Source organism: Embiotoca jacksoni, unplaced genomic scaffold (genome assembly GCF_022577435.1).
Source record: "Embiotoca jacksoni isolate LCO1_2020_lvr unplaced genomic scaffold, fEmbJac1.0.p SCAF_24, whole genome shotgun sequence".
NCBI lineage: Eukaryota > Metazoa > Chordata > Actinopteri > Embiotocidae > Embiotoca > Embiotoca jacksoni.
This window is the reverse complement of record NW_027185375.1, coordinates 5,911,239-5,932,605: the sequence shown is the minus strand read 5'-3', so window position 1 is coordinate 5,932,605 and position 21,367 is coordinate 5,911,239. Positions and strand designations below refer to the sequence as shown.

The window sequence follows — 21,367 nt, the reverse complement described above, 5'->3', positions numbered from 1 at the left end:
AAAATATCGGCATGTTTTATTATAGTACACCCAAAACAGACGGGAGAAATTGGCATTTGTTAGACACGACTCGAACAAAGACGTCCGGCAAAACATATGACGTTTTTTAAAGCAAAAAAAAAAAAAAAATTAAAAAAAAGCACATAAGATACTTAAGCAGTTGTATGACGCATGTACTTTTTTTTCTGACGTTATGATCTATAATAATGCCCCCATGCTATATTTGTGATGCACAAAGTTGGGGCTGAAGAATATTTCAGACTTCCAGTTGTTTACACCCTCTCCCTCCTGTACAGTCGCTTACTTTTACCCTCCTCTCTGCCAAACTTTTTTCCTTCTTTCTCTCCTTGCCGTATTCACCGTTTGTAGCACAGGCCGACTGCAGCTCACTTTGAAGCTGATTATGTAAGGCTTCACTTTGGCTCCACTTCTCCCTAACGGACACACACACACACACACACACATACACACACACACACACACACACACACACACACACACACACACAGAAGAGGTATGCAGATGTACATAATCATATAGAAGGTGCAAAACTAATAAAATAAAAAAATGAAGACGTCAATAAGATGAACGAAAACTAATACTTTTGGTATTTTTTCTTAATGGACCTACTGAACTCTATTTGTGCAGCTGCATCTGACATCGAGGCAAAACACATAACAAATAATATAATTTTTCTACCTTTACCTTTTTCCTGGTCTTTGCATTTTTGCTGCTGTTGTTGTTTTTTGGTGCACCAAAAAACTCTGTGGGACCCTTGTTACATTTACTTCTGCTCGTTCTTGTAATTTTCAAAACTTTTAAAACTTTATTTTGGTCAGAAGAGACAACAACAAACATACTGAGAATGTAGAGGAAACAAAATAAGTGACGATGGAGGAGAGGCCAGACAGCAGAGACTGATGGAGACGAGAAGATACTGTATGAGCCGTATCTCGCTTCTATCGTCATGGGCAACAAGACATTCCTGGCCTGGAGGATGGACGAGCCAGCTGCACTGGTGTAATGTTCGACGGACTGCTGTGAACGAAAGTTTCTGCAGCCCAGACATTAAACTGTTGGTGTTGGGGCCAACCCGGCAACTGCTTGTCCCGTACAACTTCCATTCTATTTTGAGCAATTGTTAAAAAATGATTTCCCTGTGGGGACTGATAACATTTTTCTGACTGTGATTCAACAGGAATACAGACTCAACAAAGTGTTCGAGGCATGGGAAAGGAAATGTATGGGTAATAAATGAAAAGAAAAACCAACAGAATTCTAAATCTGAAAAAGTGTCTTGGTGGTGTTGAAGGGATGAACCATTAGTTTGTGTGTGTTTAGTTTCACTTTAGATTTACACTCACAAATCAGTGAAAGATCTATTTTTTCATTGCCTTGTGGAGGCACAGTGGTGCAGCGGTCAAGGTTCTGGCTTCTGACCTGCTGATCAGCTGATACCTTTTTGTTTGGAGTTTCTCCCCGTGTCTGCGTAGGTGTTCTCCTGGTGCTTCCTCCCACTCTTAACACATGCGTGGTAGGTTGATTTGTGACTGTAATTTAGCTGGAGGTTTTAATGTGAACACTTGGTTGGTTGGTTGGTTGGATGGATGGATGGATGATTTGAAAATGCCAAATTAAGTATAAGCTCTATCTTAATTCATATCTTCAGTATATATTCTAAATACATTACAATCTACATTAGGTCTGTAGCTACAGTATGTATGTGTCAAATCTTTGTTGTCCATTTGAGTGAGCTCAAGGGTTAGGGTTAGCTGTAATGTAAAGAAACCTGCACAGTCATAAAAGTTCAGTTTGTTGATGATGCTTATAACCTTCAGGTTCAATTCATACAATCAAACAAATACAAAATATATCAAAAGACCATTTAACATTTTACTTAATGACTTAATGAGACTTTTAGGCAACATGTATAGTTTCTATTTCTACTCATAACCTGTTTAGTAACCGGTGCTGGTTTGCAGAGGCTGGTCTTGAGTTTCTCTATTGAATGATATGTGATTATCTTGGGTAAAGATACTAGATCTCTTTTCACATTTGCAAACCTGCCATGTTTGTTCGAAATTAGAAAGGCTTCATTTATATGACTATTGGAACGTGCTTATGGATTCTGATGTAAGATGTATGTCTTGACTGTAGTGTTTGGTCATTTAAATTTGACCTTGTTCTTCACCACCCCGGGTTTTTGATGCAATGAGCCTCTCAGATCCATTACATCAGGACTTAGTTTGATGCAATAGATAACAGAGCCCACTTCATGATTATTTTATATGGTTTTGCATATTTACCATGAACATCCATATCAGTATGTTTGTGATTTGATGCCGAGAGCAGCCCAAAGACAAAAAGAGGCTTCTTTCTTTTTGTTTATGGAGATGAGTGTGTTTAAAAGTGTTTATGTGCTGGCATAACTCGGTGCTGAGTAGCTCGTTAAGGCCTATGTGTGCCAGTCCAGCATGATCTACGAGGAAATGGAAGTGGGTCTGACAGCTTATGTGAGAGCACAGAGCATGAAAGATGGACGCTTGGTCGGAGCTGTACAAAGGATCGGGAGTGTGTCTGAGAGAGATGGAGATAAAGGTGGAAAAGAGAGTGGGAGGGGGACACTGTCATTGTCCTACAGCTAAAATATTGCAGCCGAAATGCAATGAATAACTCAGTGGAATTTGGGGATAAGTGTGTGTGAGTGTGTTTGCATGTGTGTGAACAGGTTGTCGATGAGTAACTTGGATGAGTAAGATGTGGCGACCCCTCTGAGAGTCGCTCACCCACGTACACATTCTCTATTTCACGCATTGTAACTACATGTTCTGTCGTGTGTATGCGTGTGTGTACATGTGTGTGTTTGCGTGTGTGTGTGTGTGTGTGTGTGTGTGTGTGTGTGTGTGTGTGTGTGTGTAACAGTGTAATACAGCAGTCAGATGTACAGACAATCAAGCAGGCTGGCAAGCAGACACACTGCTGCCAATCTTCTGCTTCATTATCACACACCAGCGCTTCCTCAGCCACTAAACTCTGCCTGTGTGTGTGTGTGTGTGTGTGTGTGTGTGTGTGTGTGTGTGTGTGTGTGTGTGTGTGTGTGTGTTAGTGAGTAGTAGCGTGTGGGCAGGTCACACATGAGTAGCTGTGACTACGCTACAAACAACTGTGAAGTCCATTTTCAGATGAATGGCAGTTAAAACGGGATCCAGTGTGAGCTGGTGGAGCTTCTGTTCTTTCAGGTGACGTTCAACATTCACCCTTCAGAAATATTCCAAATGGATTTACACACTCGTCATTAGTCACCCTGTCACAATTAGTTTTCTGCTGCTCTCATATCATTAAGTCTCAATTCAGTTCTCTCAATGAAATTACGTGATTTGCATGAATGTTTATCAGACAACATTGCCGAGGGAGCAGCCACAATCTTAAGACCTGGACCCGGCAAACAAGAGGCGCTGTGAAATCACCTTCATCTTTAATTTTTAAAAATAGTATAAATAATCAATTTAAAGCAAGAAATTACATCCTGTGCCTGAGTAAAAGAATTAAGAGTCGATGACGATCAAACCATACAATGTTCTGGCTTTATTTTGTATTCCTGCTGAGTCACCAGACTTTGTCTGAGGACTACAGGGACATTTCTACTTCTCTCATGTCCATCTCACTTAATTCACTGTAACCTTGCCTGTAGCTGCATTAGGTGAATAATGGGACTTTGGGGGGGATTTCTAAGGAAGGGAGAAAGACAGATGAGACAGTCATGATGCTGTCCCAGCCTGGTAAAGGCCACCAGCGGCAAAACCACAGCACACTAATGTCTCGTAGCCTGGACTGTTGCCCTACGAATAACCACAAAGGCATGACAGGTTGATAAACTCGGGGGTATCGTAGCGGGGAGAAAGTGGCAGTGACGACCAGGGGGCCCAATGAGGGGAGGGCCCTTGAAAAGCCTGAATTGGAAAGTGAAATGTCAAATCAAATGTGCCGAGATCTCAAACTGTGCAGATTTGAGCACATATCACAGGTTATTATTACCTGTTTAAAGGTTGTATGAACAGTTTTATTAGTGAATACAAAAATGTCTAAAGATGTGAGTCACGTGGATCAAGGGAGGAAGGGGGCCCACAGAGATTGCTTACATATAGGACCCAGAATTTGTTTTGCTACACCCTGGATGAACTGATGAATTTAGATGTATTGCTTTCTGTGCAGTCGTCTTATGTCGCCTCACTGAAACAAAAGTTTTGACTCTAATGTGCCAAGCCATGCATGATACATTTCTGAATTTATCTGCGCTTTAAAAGGGGAAAATATAGAAAAGAAAGGTGCTGCATACATTTAAAAGTTCATCTGCTTATTTTAGCAGTGCTTGATGACTTTGGGATGTTGCCCATCTGCTAATTTGAAATGTCGGAATTATTTATGTAGACAAGTGTGCACTCAATTCTGCTGCCTCTCCATCCTTGTTTTGGGCTATAAGAAGCATATCTGTTGTTGAGCTGGCTTTGGTGGAGCTCTAATCTCATTCTACATACTTCTCCGGAGAGTAGATGCACATAAAAAAAAAAGTACAAGATAGAAATATGTGTGGAAAGCTCTGTAAATTTATTGGATGTATTTTTATCTGTATACCACAAGGGTTCTTTTTCAGGTCTCAGCTGCTGGAATAAACAAGAGAAAAAAAACATCCTCGTGAATGTTGCCAGCTGAACTCACTGTAATTTGAAAATATGTCAAAAAAATACAAGTAAATACATATTTATAAGATGTTTACCAAAAATAACCATGTAAATATTTCATCCTCTGTTCCTCCAAAGGTTAAAATAAGTGCTGACCCCTGAAGTCGCCCGGGCACGGTAACGTTGAGCTCCAGTTCTGCTGCCACTGCTGCTGGAGGTGATGCACAGCCCTTCTAGCCAGTGTACCAACCTCCACCTCCCGAGTGTTCCTCGCCAACCACTCATGCGCAGCTCTTCCCTCTGCTCAGCTGTATTCACGCATTAGGAGCAGCTCACCTCTTTTGTCACTTGAAATCACTTGTCAGGTTATATAAATGCTGCAAAAGCATTAAAACGACTGTCGGCCATTTTCACATTGGACATTTCAAATATTTGTAAATGTCACTTCTCATCAAAGTCTGTAACAAAAGAGAGGGGATAATGGAGATTTATATATATATATATATATATATATATATATAAAATATGACACCGAAATATAGAATATAGACTATATCCTACAGCAAGTATAGCTACAAGGTTTCTGGTACCAGACAATGAGATTTTAATTTGAGTTCTAGATGCATCCAATATACACGCAAATATATCGACACAAAAAGTCTAAACAATATAGTGGAATGTTTGGCTTATGAAACAATCTAAATGGATGATGGGGCCATGACAAAATGGCAGCACAATGGAAACGCGATGTAACCGTATTCAGACATCTGACAATGCAGATGACGAAGATGGACCAAAAGGTTTATGGACTGTTTCCGTTGCGTGTAAAAAGTGCCCAGCCCCAGGACATACATGGAGCACTGGGAAGATTTTACTTTCGTGAATAAATATCCAAAGTGTCATCGCTTCATGCAACAACAGCACCTGGCTTGCACACGTGTTTGTGAGCGGTGGTCTGGGTGCGTCTGCGATTTCTCTGTAGACATGAGCTGATGGCGCACATCAAATTTTGTTTCTAACTTGGGAAATTGGCAACAGAGACCCTTGAGATGCTGCAGAAAGCCCACGGCAGTGAAATAATGACAGTGTAAAGGTAAATATGGTTGACATTTATATTTCCGAGGGGCAAACCATCAGTGTCCAAAACTGAAAAAGGCGCATCAGGTCAGGAGCAACCAGGTGGGTTTTCTTTGATATTTGCAGGGTTTGCACCCTGCATTTGTTCCCCAGGTTCAGACTGTCAACACCGAGTTCTGCTGTGATGTTCTGAGGCATTTAAGGGGTAAATATTCTGTCAAAACCATCTGAACCTTGAGTTTGATGGCACATTGTTGCTGTTGTAAAACCGCATGTTGATGAGCACAAGTTTCCAGCCTACAACCGCACAGTCGTTGTTCCCTATCCCCGTCTACTCGCCGGTTTTGGCTCCCTGCTACTTTTCTCTGTTCCCTCTGTTGACACAAACTTTGATGTGCGCTCTCTGCTGAAGTTAAGGTGCATGGAGAAATCGTACATGCGTGGAAGAGTGGTCCCAAAAACGTGTGTAACTCAGCTGCTGACATTGATCAAGCGATGAAACTTGTGATACTTGCTCACAAACGTTATAGCTTCCCGCTGCTCTGCGCACATCACATGAGCCGTCTCAGAACTTTTGGATCCACCGTCGTAGAGAAATAACTGTGTAACAAAGTAACACTGCCTCACTGTTTGATTCATCTGGTGTTAACAGGGATTCAGGGCTGCTCACTGAGACCCCTCCGTCAACAGAGATTTTTCAAGTTGACCGGTCATTGTTTTTTTCTTCAAGGTTTACTGATATTTAACAGACAGACACAGAATCTCCCGCCCCCTGATGGTTTGGTAACCACAAGTGCACGGAGGGTGACCAGTGCGAAGCCGGCGCAACATGCTGAGGTGAAGCTTCTGAGTGGCGGACCAGGACTAGATGTCACTGGATGGGGAACCCGCACTAGAGCACCTTGACGTCAAGTCCATCAGCCCTCAGAGGAGGCTGCCAAAAGCGTGTTGCTAACATGGAGGTGGTGGGGGACACAGGGTCATCCGGTCAAATACAAGGCCTAGAGTACAGCGTTGGCCCCCGCAGCCTCCACGAGGGCTCACGGGCCGAGTTGAGAAACCGTTGGCAATCCAAAGACAAAAGAAGGCATTCTTCAGGTTTTCTCATTGTCAGGTGATGAAGTACAAAATTCAGAGTTGGGTACAGTTCAGCTGTGATTAAATGTGTTCTTTGCATTGCTCTTTCTCTTTCTCCTTCTCCTTTTGCATTTCTTCCAATAAAATTTGCTCGAAAACTTTCTTTTACCTTCCACGACGTATTTCTTTCCCCTTCTCCCCCAATACCGTTCCCCCTCTCCTTCTTTTTCGTGCACCATTTTTCTCTCCCTGTCAACTCGTTCTCCCTTTTCAGTCTCTCCGTGCCTCATTCTCAAGCCTCTGACTGAGAGCCTGAGAAATATTGATCCACCCTGGCTGAAGGGGGAGAATCAAGTACACAAAAAAAAAAAAAAAAAAAGGAGGGGAGAAATATAGAAAAGAAAAGAAGGCTGGAGAGGATAAGAGTGAACCAGATGCTGACACAAGGTTTTTAAAATAATGTTTGTATAAGAGAGACAGAGAAGACAGAAGCAGTGAGATGAAGGAAAAAATGAAAACGGGAAGAGACTGATATTTGTACGGGTATGGAGGAAAAAATGAGAGGACAAAATGTGTGTGTGTGTGTGTGTGTGTGTGTGTGTGTGTGTGTGTGTGTGTGTGTGTGTGTGTGTGTGTGTGTGTGTGTGTGTGTGTGTGTGTGTGTGTGTGTAAGTGTGTTTGAGAGTGTGTGTTGAGGTTATGTTGGGAAGGGAGAGGAGGAAAGTATGGCTGGAGGGCATTTTCAAAGACAGAGGAAAGGGAGGTGAAAATGAGGTGGGAGGAAGAGTTTAGCGAGAAAGGGAAAGAAGAAGAGGAGGGGAGGAGAAAAAAACGGATGAAGGAGGGAATGAAAAGATCGGAAGAAAGAGGAGGACAGAAACAGAGTGTGAGAAGAATATGGAGGAAAATACCAGGGGCAGAGAGGGAACAAACCTACAGATAAAGAGATAAGAGAGAGACACAGAGATGATGTGAATCAGAGAGAAAGAGGTAAACAGAGATGTAGAGAGTGGCGGGGAGGTAGATGGAGTGACATTTACCGAGTGCTGATGATTGAGTAGGCATGAAGGTTAAAGTCATTTTCTCCCCATGTAGCCAGACACACACGAACACAAACACACACACACACACACACACACACACACACACACACACACACACACACACACACACACTTTTTCACTTATCTGTTCATGTGTTCATGCATACGCTACATTGACAAATGTGTTTTAGAGCCGAATCTGAATGACTATTGACTTGCAATAGAATTACCACAATACAGCATGTTGTTACTATACAGTCATCACAAAATTACACATGATCAACAACCTCAGCCACTGTCAGCTGCAAGTTCTGCTCTTGAACCATAAATATGGAACCTAGTTGGAGACTGCCAGCTGCTGCATTAACTTCATAAGGGGACCAAATAAAGGAGAGAAATCCAATAGTTACATGGATCCATGTGTCATATTGAATCCCCAGTGTAAACGCTGCACCCAACTATTGATAAAGAACAGACCTAAGTCAACACATTGACCTGAACACGGGCTAGTATCCTTGATGCGTGTCAATGTCCCTCGACTAAATCAGATAAACGTGTGTCTCTTGGTTTCAATTGAGGTAAGTCTTACATTAGACTTCCTTATTTCACACTTTGCAAACTAGTTTTTGGCCACACACCTGTCTGACATGTCTGTGCTGCAGTTACTGGAGGCTTCTCTGTGTGCAGCTGGCTAGCTAGCATCTACCAACACTCTCCCCTTCTAAACTAAAGATTTGTGACATCATGTGTAATATGATTTTCTTCTTGTTGAAATGAATTTGATCAAATTCGTATTGAAAAAGGTATACGTCGGGAACCGGTATCAAAGTCCAGATATCAGTACTGATATTGGTACTGAGTGGTATGAATCTATCAGTTTCACTCTGAAGTACATTTAATGATTTCTTTGCTCATCAATGTAAAAGTTCAGAACTAAGAGCTCCAAGATCTTGAGTTGTGAAGTAAAAATTGTGTCAGTCAAAACATGAGTTTTTTTTATGTGGCTTGCCAGACTACTACTTTACTATTATTCTCGGGTTTTTTTTTTAAACCGTGATTATATTCAAATATTGATTTGTCTTATTCAGCATAGTCTGAGCAAAAATGGTCAACTTTTCGAAAGAAGATGAGGACATCTCTCTGACTGATTGGTTTGAATTTTTGTAGGATCACAATAAGCAATAGTACTGTTTCATGTCATTCTATCCAGGCGGGAAAAAAAAAAATGAACAAAGCTTGGTATGAACTTTTCTTATTCAACCAACAATCCAACAATTTGACAGTTTGTGCTGAGCCTGTCTATACCCAGTCTCAATAGCATGATTCCTTCTGCTCCAGAGGTGATAGATTACAGAAGAGACTCTCACCGCATCTCTGATAATAATGCGGTTCTGTAATCACAGCATCCGCTGTTTGCCTCCACATGTAAAAGATCACATGTTCAGAAAAGGCCGCTTTTTAACCATTCTGACATTTGCAGTTTTGTCAGCAGAGCTGTGTGTGCTCCTTATTAGGCTAACCTTTGAAGAGCAAAGAGTCTTTATGTTGTCTGACATGTGTGGAAAGTGGAGGAGGTAAAGGGAAACAAGAAAAATACGGCGAGAGGCTGTTCTGTTGAGCTATCAAATGCCGACAGGCTCAGCTGCTCTGTTGCCATTTCATGTAGTATTTCATCTCTCAGGTAATCTCCGCTCTATGTTGTCTTTCCTTGCCGTAGTCGATGATAAACAAAAAAATGATCTGTCTGCGTTTGAACTGTCATTCATCCCGTGGGCTATTGCCGCCCTAAACAAAAGCTTATTCGGGTCAAAGATCACTGTTGCTGTTTATTGGCCAATATGGGATTTGAACTCTGCTTACTGCTGTAACACCAAAGCAGTTTCCACTACATGTAACACAGCGGCCTTCTCTTCTCTTCTGCAAACATCCAGTCATGCCTTTGTTATCAGGTACTAAAAAGGCTGAAAAGAGTGTCTAATTTTAAAAATAAGTTACAGTTATAAGTTATAAGTAGATTTAAAGCATTAATTAAACAACAAAATAACAAACATTGGTGGATTCCATTTAGTTAAATATGAGGATATGCCGATTTTGTATCGTATCATATTTCTAGAAACTGAAAATCTTGAATTTTGAATCCGCCACATGTTCATCCACAAGGCTTCAATTCAAATACTGACAGGTAGTCATATTTCTACCATAATAACTCTGAAATCAAGAATAGAATTTAAATTCCTTCCCATTACATATAAGCCCTCAATGAGCAGGCTCCATCATATCTTAAAGACCCCATAGTAGCATATTATCCTACACCCTTTCTACTTTTAAGATCAGGTTTAAAACTTTATTTCATAAATCTTATAGTTGCAGGTGGCTCGGGTGACCTGACCATGGACCATCTCTTAGTCCTGCTGATGGAGACTTGTTTTGTTTCTTTACTGAGTTATTTTGTTATTGTAAAGAGTTATGGGACCATGGTGCACTAATATAGGAGATTTTACACTTAAAATAAAACTTTATTGAGTTAAACTGACTGTTGGTCACACTAATCACGCTGGACTCTGGGGAGCTTTGATGGGCATTCTCAAATATTTTATGGATTTAACAATTATTCTAATAATTCAACAAATAGACTACACATTTATATATATATATGTATATATATATATATATATATATATATATATATATATATATATATATATATATATATAAAAACATTAGTCTAGGATGTTTGGTCTACTTTCAATTACAGAAAGACTATGTAGCTTTTGCTGTGGCCACTATTTCAATGGTACATACTCTTGAGACAAGGGCTTTAAACGCACCACCATAAAGTTTTAGCAAAGAGTCGAAAGGTCAGACAACATACTTCGTAATGTCAGTTACACAACAGTCTATATCTTATGGTAGCTACATTTTTGAACATTAGCCATCACAAGCTGCTGGTCCTACAACCAAGTAAGGTTGTAGCAGCACAACCCCTGAGTACATTCAATTCCGTAAGAGTTAATTTGATTGCTAATTATTTAAACGTTTTACATTTAAGAAGAAAAATGCATTGTTAAAATACATGAAGAAAAAATAATTCCGCATATGACTGCAATTTTCAAAAGTGTAAACATAAATGATGGCATATACCACTGGATATTATACACTACTAATGATCTAACATTCAAAATAAGTGCAAACAAACAGACAGCCACATTAGCATGTCTTCATAAAAGAGTCCTGAGTGTCTTCGGAGGACTGGTCAGGGAGCGCCGACACAAAGGAGTGAAGCTTGTTTGGGGCTGAACCTTTGCCATCCTTCCTCCCTGCCTTCCTCTAAATCCATTCCCCTCCTCTCAGGCCAGCCTTGTAAGAGCTTATTCCACCGCGGGCTGCAGCACTGGGACATTACTAACCAGTGGGCAGATGAGGCAGCGCTCCTAATGCTGACAGAGTGAAACACTAAGGGAGTGCCGAGACGGAGCGCTGGGAGTAATTTAGGTCAAAGGACCAGGAGGGACAACAAGATGCAGACACATGGAATTTTTTTTACTTTCTTTGTCTTCCTTTGGCTTTTCATCTGCCCCTATCCTTATGCATGTCAGCTGTGCATATTCCTCCAAAGGAACATTCCACTCTTAAATATACCTCCTAATATACCTATGAAGCCGTTGGAGATTTTCCATTAACACTAATTTCTCTCAGTAAAGTCTTAGAAAATGGGAGTGAAATCCTGTTAAACTTAAATGCAAAAGTAAAGGAGACTTCTGGGAAATAAGGCAGAGCTGACAGCACTGGTATAACAGAATATGTGTTTTTCTAATGCTTCTGGACAGCTCAATTGCCATCTCTCTCTCTCAAGCCGCCTTACCTCCCCCAAGCTACATCACACCAAAACAGCAACAGTATAATCTGTTGTGCCACCTCGAGACTGAACCTGTAGCTGCTGAATTCACTGTACAATCATCTGAGGGCTGGCTCTGTGGACTATGTGGACCTAGGAATGTATTTGATTGGATGGCTCTATAAAAAAAAAAAAAAAAAACCTTGACAACAAATGAAAAGTTTAATCGAGTTCCCACCTCAAGGAAAAAAATACTTGTATCTGGAATCACTTGAGTTTGTGTTGTTTAATGTATTTAAGCTTTACTGGACACTTTTAAGCTTGCCATGGTAAACTGAATTACCCATTACATTTTAGGTTTAAATAACACAAACTCTGCCTAATGTTAGCTGACGTCCAACAAATAAATATATGTTTGACCTAATGAACACACAAGGTTTGATTCCAAGATTTGATCCATGAGGGTGTGCATGTGCCTGACTCGGTTTACAGTTCTGTTTGTGTCCGTTTATGTAAATATTTATGACAGAAGATGATTATACTTATATTGTAGCAGTGGTGCAGCCAAAAAAGTGATTTATTAAGTCCTGGAGAGGAAGAAAAGGAGAACTTTACAATTAAAACAAAAGAAAAGAGGAAAGTACGAAAGAAAGGCATTAAACTTTGTGCGGCAGAGATAGTTTTTTCATTTATGTTGTTTAGTTTTTTTGGTCTTATGGGGCAAGCTAACCTCTGCCTACTGTAGTGAATTTAGATTATTATACAATTCACTACAAAAAGTAGTTTTGGTCTACGCAAAATGGTTAATACCTAGTAAGCATTATGCAACGGGGAATTTCGGTGACTGTAAGATAACATTAAATAAAAATCTGATGCTGTCCGTGGTGCTGAAATCTGAGCTGAATCTGAGTTTGGAGCACAAGGTGCTGCCAAATGTCTCTCAGATTTCCTGGCTGAGTTCAGTGAATGATGGTGGTAAATTTTGGTTAGTGACTATTAAATGTTCACTTTTTCTGAATTTTATTTTGGGGATTAAAAAATCAAATGCATTTCAGCAAAAAGGTCAAATGAATTCATGACATTTTTTAAAAATAATCTAAAAGTGTTTCATACAATTAAAGCGTTCATAAAATAAAAAAAACTGCATCATGGAATGATTAAATACAATCTAGTAATTCGAATATATCATCATGTGTAATCAGTTTAGCTTGATAATTGGTTGATATAATGCAGTGACACAATGAACCCGTACGGGCATCCCATTTCCTTACGTGCTGTAAGTACTTGGTTACATTTTAATTTACAGTTCTTATATTTATTTACTTGCGCTAAAAGACCAAAGTAAATTTCAATATTTAAAAGAGACTGAACTCATTTCCTGCAGTTTAATTACAATAGTTTGTTCACGGAGCAGTTATGTGCATAGCTGTATGCAACGCTTTGACAGGTGACAGGAGACAAACTGTGAATCTGCATCTTCTTTTATGCCGCTGAATACATAATAGTTGTTTTCTGTTTAACTTAGTGTGCCAGTTTCATAGTTCATTGTTTTAAGACTAGCACGCCTTGTTGTGAAGCTATAATTCAGCTTGGATGGTTGTAGTATGTTGTTGTGCGTGTAAATCTGTGTATGTCAGGATATGTGTGCTAAATTAAGTGTGTGTGTGTGTGTGTGTGTGTGTGTGTGTGTGTGTGTGTGTGTGTGTGTGTGTGTGTGTGTGTGTGTGTGTGTGTGTGTGTGTGTGTGTGTGTGTGTGTGTAGCCCAGGTGTCAGAGCTGAATTTCCATCCCTAAGACTCAGTGTCTGTCTGAACCACCTCGTGCAAACAAGTGATGAATGGCGTTGCAGTGATGCATTGACTTTCCCCCTCATGACCCTATCAACAAACTTGTTCCACCAGAGGAGGAGGCCTTACCTCTGGATAACCTCCTGCTCTCTCTCTCTATCTCTTCATCCTCTCCTTCTTTTAATCTCCCCTCCTCTCTCTCATTCTCTTTGCCCTTTCCATTCCGTGTAGAGGGAGGCACTGTGAGCAGTGGGACCTGGCAGAGGGAGCTGTGTGTGTGTGTGTGTGTGTGTGTGTGTGTGTGTGTGTGTGTGTGTGTGTGTGTGTGTGTGTGTGTGTGTGTGTGTGATTCTATGTGTGAGCAGGAGAGGTGATTTGCATTCACTGCCACTGGCCATCTCAGCTTCAGAAGCCCTGAAGAGATGGCCCTTTGAGCTGCATTGAAAGAGACGGAGTGTGTGTATATGTGTACGTGTTTGTGTTTGTGTGTTTGTGTGTTTGTGTGCAAGAGCAAAAAAGAGAGAGCGAGGCAGATGGGGGATAGGTAGAAATGTGAAAAAGCAACATACCTCTTAGTGCAGAATGAGCGGTGCTTGTGCACATCTTCCTGTGACAACAAGTGTGTGTGTGTGTGTTTCTGTGTATGACTAAGTGTGTATACGTATGTACCAACAAGTGTTTGGCTGTGTGTGTGTGAGTGTGTGTGTGTGTGTGTGTGTGTGTGTGTGTGTGTGTGTGTGTGTGTGTGTGTGTGTGTGTGTGTGTGTGTTTGCATACATGTGCACCTTCAGTATCTTAGCCTTGAGGCTCTCAAACCATAGCCATTATTAATCCCCGGACAGCTGAATTATTCTTTCTGCTGTTGGCCTTACAGGTTGCTCGCCTCTTTGATCTTCCTATATCTCCTTATCTCAAGGTGACTTTAATAACAAGCAGACTCGCAGTCTGAGAAAACGATCACCATTGACAGACCGAACACGGGTAGATATGCTCCCGTTAAAAGGTCCAGTCTGCGCTGTAATGCCTTAAAAACAAGCAGCATTACATGCTTTTCTTTTCCTAGTGCTTCTTCCATTAAAGTGAACATAGTTTGTATCCAATATACAGAAATCAAACTGATTGAAAGTGAATAAATAAAAATGTTTAATTACGGTTTCAGCTAAAATTCTTCCAACACGGCACTACCTCTTTTCTAGACTCCAGCTTATCTCTATTTCACAGCATTGCTCTGTAATTTTCCAACGCTGTTGGTCTCATCATCAACATGGTAACAGGATAGCTGACCGCGCTGCCCTGAAATGGCCAACTCAGCAGTTCAAAATGTGAATGGTATCAATAAACTGGAGGATTAATTATAAAATGGCAAATACACTGAGAACTTGGGGCAATTTATGACATTCCACTACTGCTGTACAAACCTGAACGTGTGCCAGAAAAGCACCCGTGCAGCACAACTGTGCAATCATACCAGTGAAATTATCTTAGAACTGATTATCAGAGGAAACTATCACTATACCAAACCCATACCCAGCTATCAAACATGTGAATGTCATGATGTAATGAAGTAGATATTTTACTAAATAAAATCACTGTCAAATTCATAATTAATGCTCAAACCCACTACCTCCCTAATGTTCCAACGATAGAGGCCTTAAATAATTTTGCAAAGTACAAAATGTAATCTCAGCAACAACAACACGCAATCAATCTCATCATACTGTACAATGTTATTTGTTACCATTTCATTCAGAGTATCAGTTTCATTTACATCATGTGCTGACCTACTTTAGCTTTTTGTCTGTTGTGACCCAACAGAACCAATTACAGTTTCTCCGACTAATATCAGTGTCCATCCCTAGTTTACCCACATTCACACTTTAATGAGCCACTGGAAGAGAGAGTTTAATAAGCATTTTGGGTCGGAGACTAGTCGGCCAGAAGGTGCATGAGAGTCTGCATGACTCCAAACCACTGCACGACGTGTGGGCTTGTTATTAAATGGGATGTTTAATTGATGGGACAGGGTATATCAGACTTCATCAAATCCTATTAGATGCACTTCATCAATCCCCCGAGTTAAATCAGATGATATCCCAGATTGTGCTGGAGCGCCGCTACAGAAGCCAAGCTAAAAGAACATGGATATTCAAAGCCTGAAAGCTTATTATTTAAGTACTGTTGTAAAGTCAATTCACTCTCCTGAGGCTAAAAAGATCATATAAATGGACTGTCTACTGCTAAATCCCATTTCTGCCTTCACTGCTCATCCAAAGCGTTTGATGACGACTGGGAAGATGTGAGAAAAAAAAACAAACGAAGAAGACAGATGAGGATGGGAATGTGAAGAGAAGAAAGGTTGGACAAAAAGGGCAGCAACGCATGAAGAAAAGAGACAAATGAGAGAGAAAGATGGATGAAGGACAGGAGAGTCGATCGAACCGATGACCCACATGTATGCGACAAATGAAGTAAAAACCGCAGAGATTATTGGGATTATGTGATGTGCATGCACATGCATCCACAAGGTACACACCCACTGGATACTAAAACCCACCCACACGTGCATTCACAAACATATCCCTTCCTCAAATGCCCTTCCTTTCTCTGCTTCTCTCTGGCTTATATGCTATAAATAGCTGAAACCGAGTTCTTACTAATTCTTTCATTGAGACTCTAGTGGAAAGGCAAAATGCACGCGGTCTTTGATGCACGCCCTGACAGGAAGACACCGGAAGTCGTGGATGGTTGCCAAGACAACCCCTCCGCTCACCCATCCCCCACCCATCCCCCCCATTACTTTTGTGCCTTCGAATTTACATTTTCCACTCCTTGAACTTCACTCCCTCCTTCCCATCCTCTCTTCATTTCACTGTCTCTCACTAACTACACTGTTGCTCCTCAGCCTCCTTGAGAGGCTCCCCGAAGGCTTCAAAATGTGATCAATATCATAATCTGGCAGTGCACTCCGGCTCACTCATGTAATCACATTATGAAACCGCTGCATTCGCTTGCATCCGCAATAAGTACAGATACAGAGTGAAATATGCAAATCATCTCTCCCATTATAGTCATTACCAATGCAGAGGTTATTTGGACACATTACACTCTAAATGTTTTAAACATAAAATGGTTTGTAAAAAAAGTAAAATCCACTGCAGTTGAGTCCAGAGTTAGAGGTAAACCAAGGAAAATAGACCCATAAAAATCAACGGTAAGACCCTTTAACTTGTATAATGTTTGAACCTGCACCAATTCATTGTGTTGTAATTATGTTATTTGAAAGTTTTGCTTGACATAATTACTGAGGTCAGTTCTCTTGGTTAAATATCAGCACATCACATCAGGCATAACGGAAATGTAATGAGATATATTGGCAATAACGAAGAAAAAGACCTGAACGCCTCCCACACAGCAGTTTTATACATCTAGCAACCATAACTGGCAGACTTTGGATTTCTACTTGTGACAGAAGTGTTTATGTATCGATGAGCAGAGAATATTCTGCTTTTGAAGAGTTTGAAGTCGGGTGTGCTTTTCCAAACTGAAATCAGAGAAGGAAAAGTTCAAGAAATTGATTTTTCACTGCTTTAACGTGAGTTGGCAACTATTAGCTGCTAACTAGCATTCCAGCTGAAGTTGCAACAGAGCATGAAGTCCAAAGTCAAGGAGCCTTTTATGAACTGTCAACTATAGTAATTAAAGGTGTACTAGATACATTAGTTTGTTACAGTCATGTTCACAACTAGTACGCCCACCATGTCATATCTCCCAGTTGTCTTGAAGCTGGTCATGGATGGATCAGTTTAAGGTAACGTTAGTGGCTCTGAGTTTTGGAACGGTTTAATTTGTTGAAATATTGCCCAATATAATGATGTGGTTGGTCAGTATACCACAGCAATACATTCATTTCATACATTGCTGAGGAATTTGGTCCTCCGTTTATCACTATATTATGACTGCTGGGGTCATATTATACTAAAGCTCATTTTAAAAAGTATGTTTAAAGCAACAACATTTGCTGAGCAGTGACAGCAGCGACCTCTGTGGACACAAATGATAATGACAGGATTCTGGTGCATTCAATTCTGCTTCACAACTGTGCAAGTGCAAAGGAATGAACATCACACATGAAGATCTTCTGTTTGTCTGCAGATTTGTCTTGTAAGACACGTTCACCACAGTACTTCCGGACACACTTTTTTTTTTTATATAACCTTTCCTCCATTTCAACAGTCCGTCAAACCCACAAGCAACACCAGTTGAGCAGTCAGCAATTTTCAAAGTCCACTCCTCTTCCTTTCAGCTCATGTCTGGATATCATCGGTCTGTGCTACAAAGACTGATGATACCGACCATAATCAGATTTTTGCAAATATCAAACAGAGACAGTGCTTTGTCATCCCTCAGTTTCTTTACTGACATGTTGACTGCTTTTTTTTTTTATATATCATGTAAATGTCCAGTGTTTAATGAAACTGGCAGTACGATTTAAATGACTACCGAAGAGTGTATCTGGAGGTACGACATCAAAGGCGACTGGATTTGCTGTTTTAGTCTTGGAGATGTTTTTGTCACTCATTTCAAATACTTCTTTGCTTCCTCGGGATGTATGTAATCTGATTATCCTGGTTTAAAATCAAGTCAGTTACATGTCATACATGAATGTTTAACCCTGCCAATCACATTAAACCCCCCTTCTCTACTCTAACTCCACAATTTTACTACACATATTAATATATATATATATATATATATATATATATATATATATATATATACACATACATATTTAAATTTACCTGATTTGCATGTCTATTTTCTTTTTTTAAATCTGCATTAACTCTTATGGTTCATATATACAATACTATCATTGGCATTGTTATTGTTATCCACAAGCTGTCAGTCACGTTCCACATGTGCATTTACATCCTCCTGCAGGCAACACATCCACCTAATGCTCCACACACTGTGACTTTACAAAGGACCATCTACGGGATTGTGAGAGCTGAATCTAACACTTTATAAGACCTTTTAAGGCTACCTGAGATTGGATTTAAGGCCGATTTAAAAACCAATTAAAGATGCTAAGTGAAAACTGTTACGAGTGAAAGCTCTGGAGGTTTAAAGTAGGGGTAACAAGAAAAAAAGACTGCAGAATCTCTGTGTTTATTAAAGCATGTGTGCCAAATAGAAATTATGTTTGGTATATAGAAGGCCAATTATCCTAGAGTTTCAGCCCTTATGCACCGGGGGTGTTTTTTATATGGACTTAATTGGCATGTCAACATGTTCTATCAAACTGTTGTTTTTGTCACAAGAATATGAATAAGCAGCATTTTATTCAGTTCAATTTTCCTGAGCTTCTTGCACTGCGAATAAAGGCATCATCCAACTACAATGTGCGTTTCAGATATTATAACACCCAGCGTTTCCGCTGTGGAGACTATTCATTCAGATGCTGAACTTGAAGCACACATGCAGAAGGATTTGCAAGCCAGCCAAACAACTATCATTGAGCAGACAGAGCGCAGAGCTTCGTCCGTGTTGGTCGGCGAAAAATAATCCCTAATAAACGTCCTCAGATCGTCTGACCGCCTGTCTGTCCAGCTGCCTGCATGACATCACGCTAAAACATCTCAGTGTATATTTATGGACACTTGTACATCTTAATCCCACTTTGTGCCGAAGATATTTTTGCCATTTTGAATCGATTGTTTTTTCTGAATAATGAGACAAATTTGCATCGCTGCTGGTATGAACAGTTATAATTCAAGATATTCAGCGGAGAATATTTTGCATTTTGGTGTTATTTAATCGTCAAACCTACAAAGACCTTCACATTGCCAATTTGAATAGGAATCCAATATTTCTATGGTGAAAAAGTTGCCTGATAATCAGACTTTCCGTTCACTTCTGTGTCCATTGTAGCCCATGGTTTTGTTGGAGGTTATTTAACTTTAACCCAAGCCCCTTTCCTGTCACCATTTTAATGACAATCACTGAGTATCTAGCGAGGACCTTTGGTTAATTGCTATCAGTTGGTAAAACATCAGGCCTAAAGGTGATGAAATCAAAGATCTGTGTGGTGTTTCAGAGTTGTGGAACCAGTGTAAAGACAGGACTGATCTTTTGAGGCTTTAAACTTTCTGCACTGACGTCTTTGTCAGACTTTTGAACAGCCTGTCTGCTGTGGCCTTTCCCGAGTATGTATTAGATCCTTCTAGACGGAATAGATCAGCAGAATAGTTGAAAGCGAGTTGACCGACCCTCACTGATTTGATTCTCTCCTCGCCCTCAACACCTGAAAGACTAAGACAAAGCCTTTGACCAGGCAGGCCAGTCGTTGTCTGCACCGCTATGCCTCAGGATACACAGAGCACACAGAGGCAGACTGAACAAAGGAGAAGGAGAAGGGAGAGGTGAAACATGAGAGGAGGTGCAAAAGCAAAGAAGGACTCTGTCAGAATTAGTTTGTAAGGCTTGGACCACGGGCTCAATGAGGCCTTCTGTTCTAACCTCCATCATCTACGAAATGACAGCTACCTAGAGATGCCTGACTTTCTCACCGTGTCCTTGTCTTTTTATTAATACCTCTGGTTTGTCTCTTTCAGTTCTGGTGAGCACGCTCACTTCAAAGAAAAATGCTTAGGTAAGAGAGTGAGCAAGACAGTGGATGTTTCATGAGACCTCAGTTAGGTGGAGGCACCTACACTGTACGTAACAGCAAACTATTCATTCTATGGTCTGAGTGCAGTCTGCCTACAGAAAGATGGTGACCTATTTTCGCCCATCATGCCCTTGTTCTCCCATTTTTGTTCTTCAGAGGGGGCTGGCAGTAGAAAAGGGTGATATAAAGAAAAAGGTGGAGCAGAATAATCAAGGTTTTTTTCTGGTATCAGAAGCAATATATATCATATTTTCACTGCAGCTTTCTGGCACCCCTCGCTCTCTTTCCATTATTTATGTTTGTTTTTATCTCTGTTATTTATTTATTCATCTCTAGCCCTTTGACAATGCCGATGTCGCAGCGCAGTGCTCGGCCGCCATGCGCATTATTGTATTAGTATTGAACCTTTCTTGATGAATCTCCTCAGAAACTTGAAATATTGCAGAATGGGGAGATGTGGGAGTTTGAGCTTGATGCATGGAGATAGACGAGGTATCGGATGGAATAATTTATATGGACCCCAGCTCGCACCCTGCAGCTCAGCCAGAGAAGCACGGCGCTGACAACGCTGAGGTTAGTGGTTCAAATCCCACAGGATTATCTGGCAAAACCAATGCATACCCTCCTCAAAGGGACTAATTGAAAAGAACTAGCAGCTTAAAAGGCACTTTTGTAACAGCTTATTCGGGTTAAACCCAAGTCTACCACCAATAAAGTTCTTTTAGGAGTGGTAATCGGAGTCTGTTGGTTCGAGATCCATGCTTGTCCATTTTTTTTTTTTTTTTTTTTTTTAGTATTCAATTCTTAATTATTGATATTACAATCCTGTCTAGACCAGATGAAAGATGTCGGAATTGCATAAGCAATTCATGTAAGTATCCTGGCTCACACTTTGTGTCCACACTTCCCTCTTTTTAGTCACACATTCACATTGCTCCGGAGAAGTCCAATGAGCCTTGATTGCAGTTTTTTTGTGAAATTGACCTGGGAAAAAATGTTGAAGCTCAACATGCACATTCAATAGGTTGGCTGGATGAAATAAATCTGGAATGAAACAGCTTCAAACCAATCAGGAATTGTCACATGAATGGGGAAGCCATGGTTTAATGAAAAAAAAAAAACACAAAAAAACGTGTTTACAGCCCAGTACAAAAACTCTTAAGGAAATTGTGTGGCTCTGTTTTTACTAAGCAAATCACCATG

General features: G+C 40.5%; 1 protein-coding gene across 2 annotated transcripts in view; it reads right to left on the bottom strand.

Moving 5' to 3' along the window:
- nlgn2a (neuroligin 2a) overlaps nucleotides 1-21,367 on the bottom strand; it is a 134,213-nt gene that overhangs the window by 106,985 nt on the left and 5,861 nt on the right. The gene's annotated exons all lie outside the window — the stretch shown is intronic.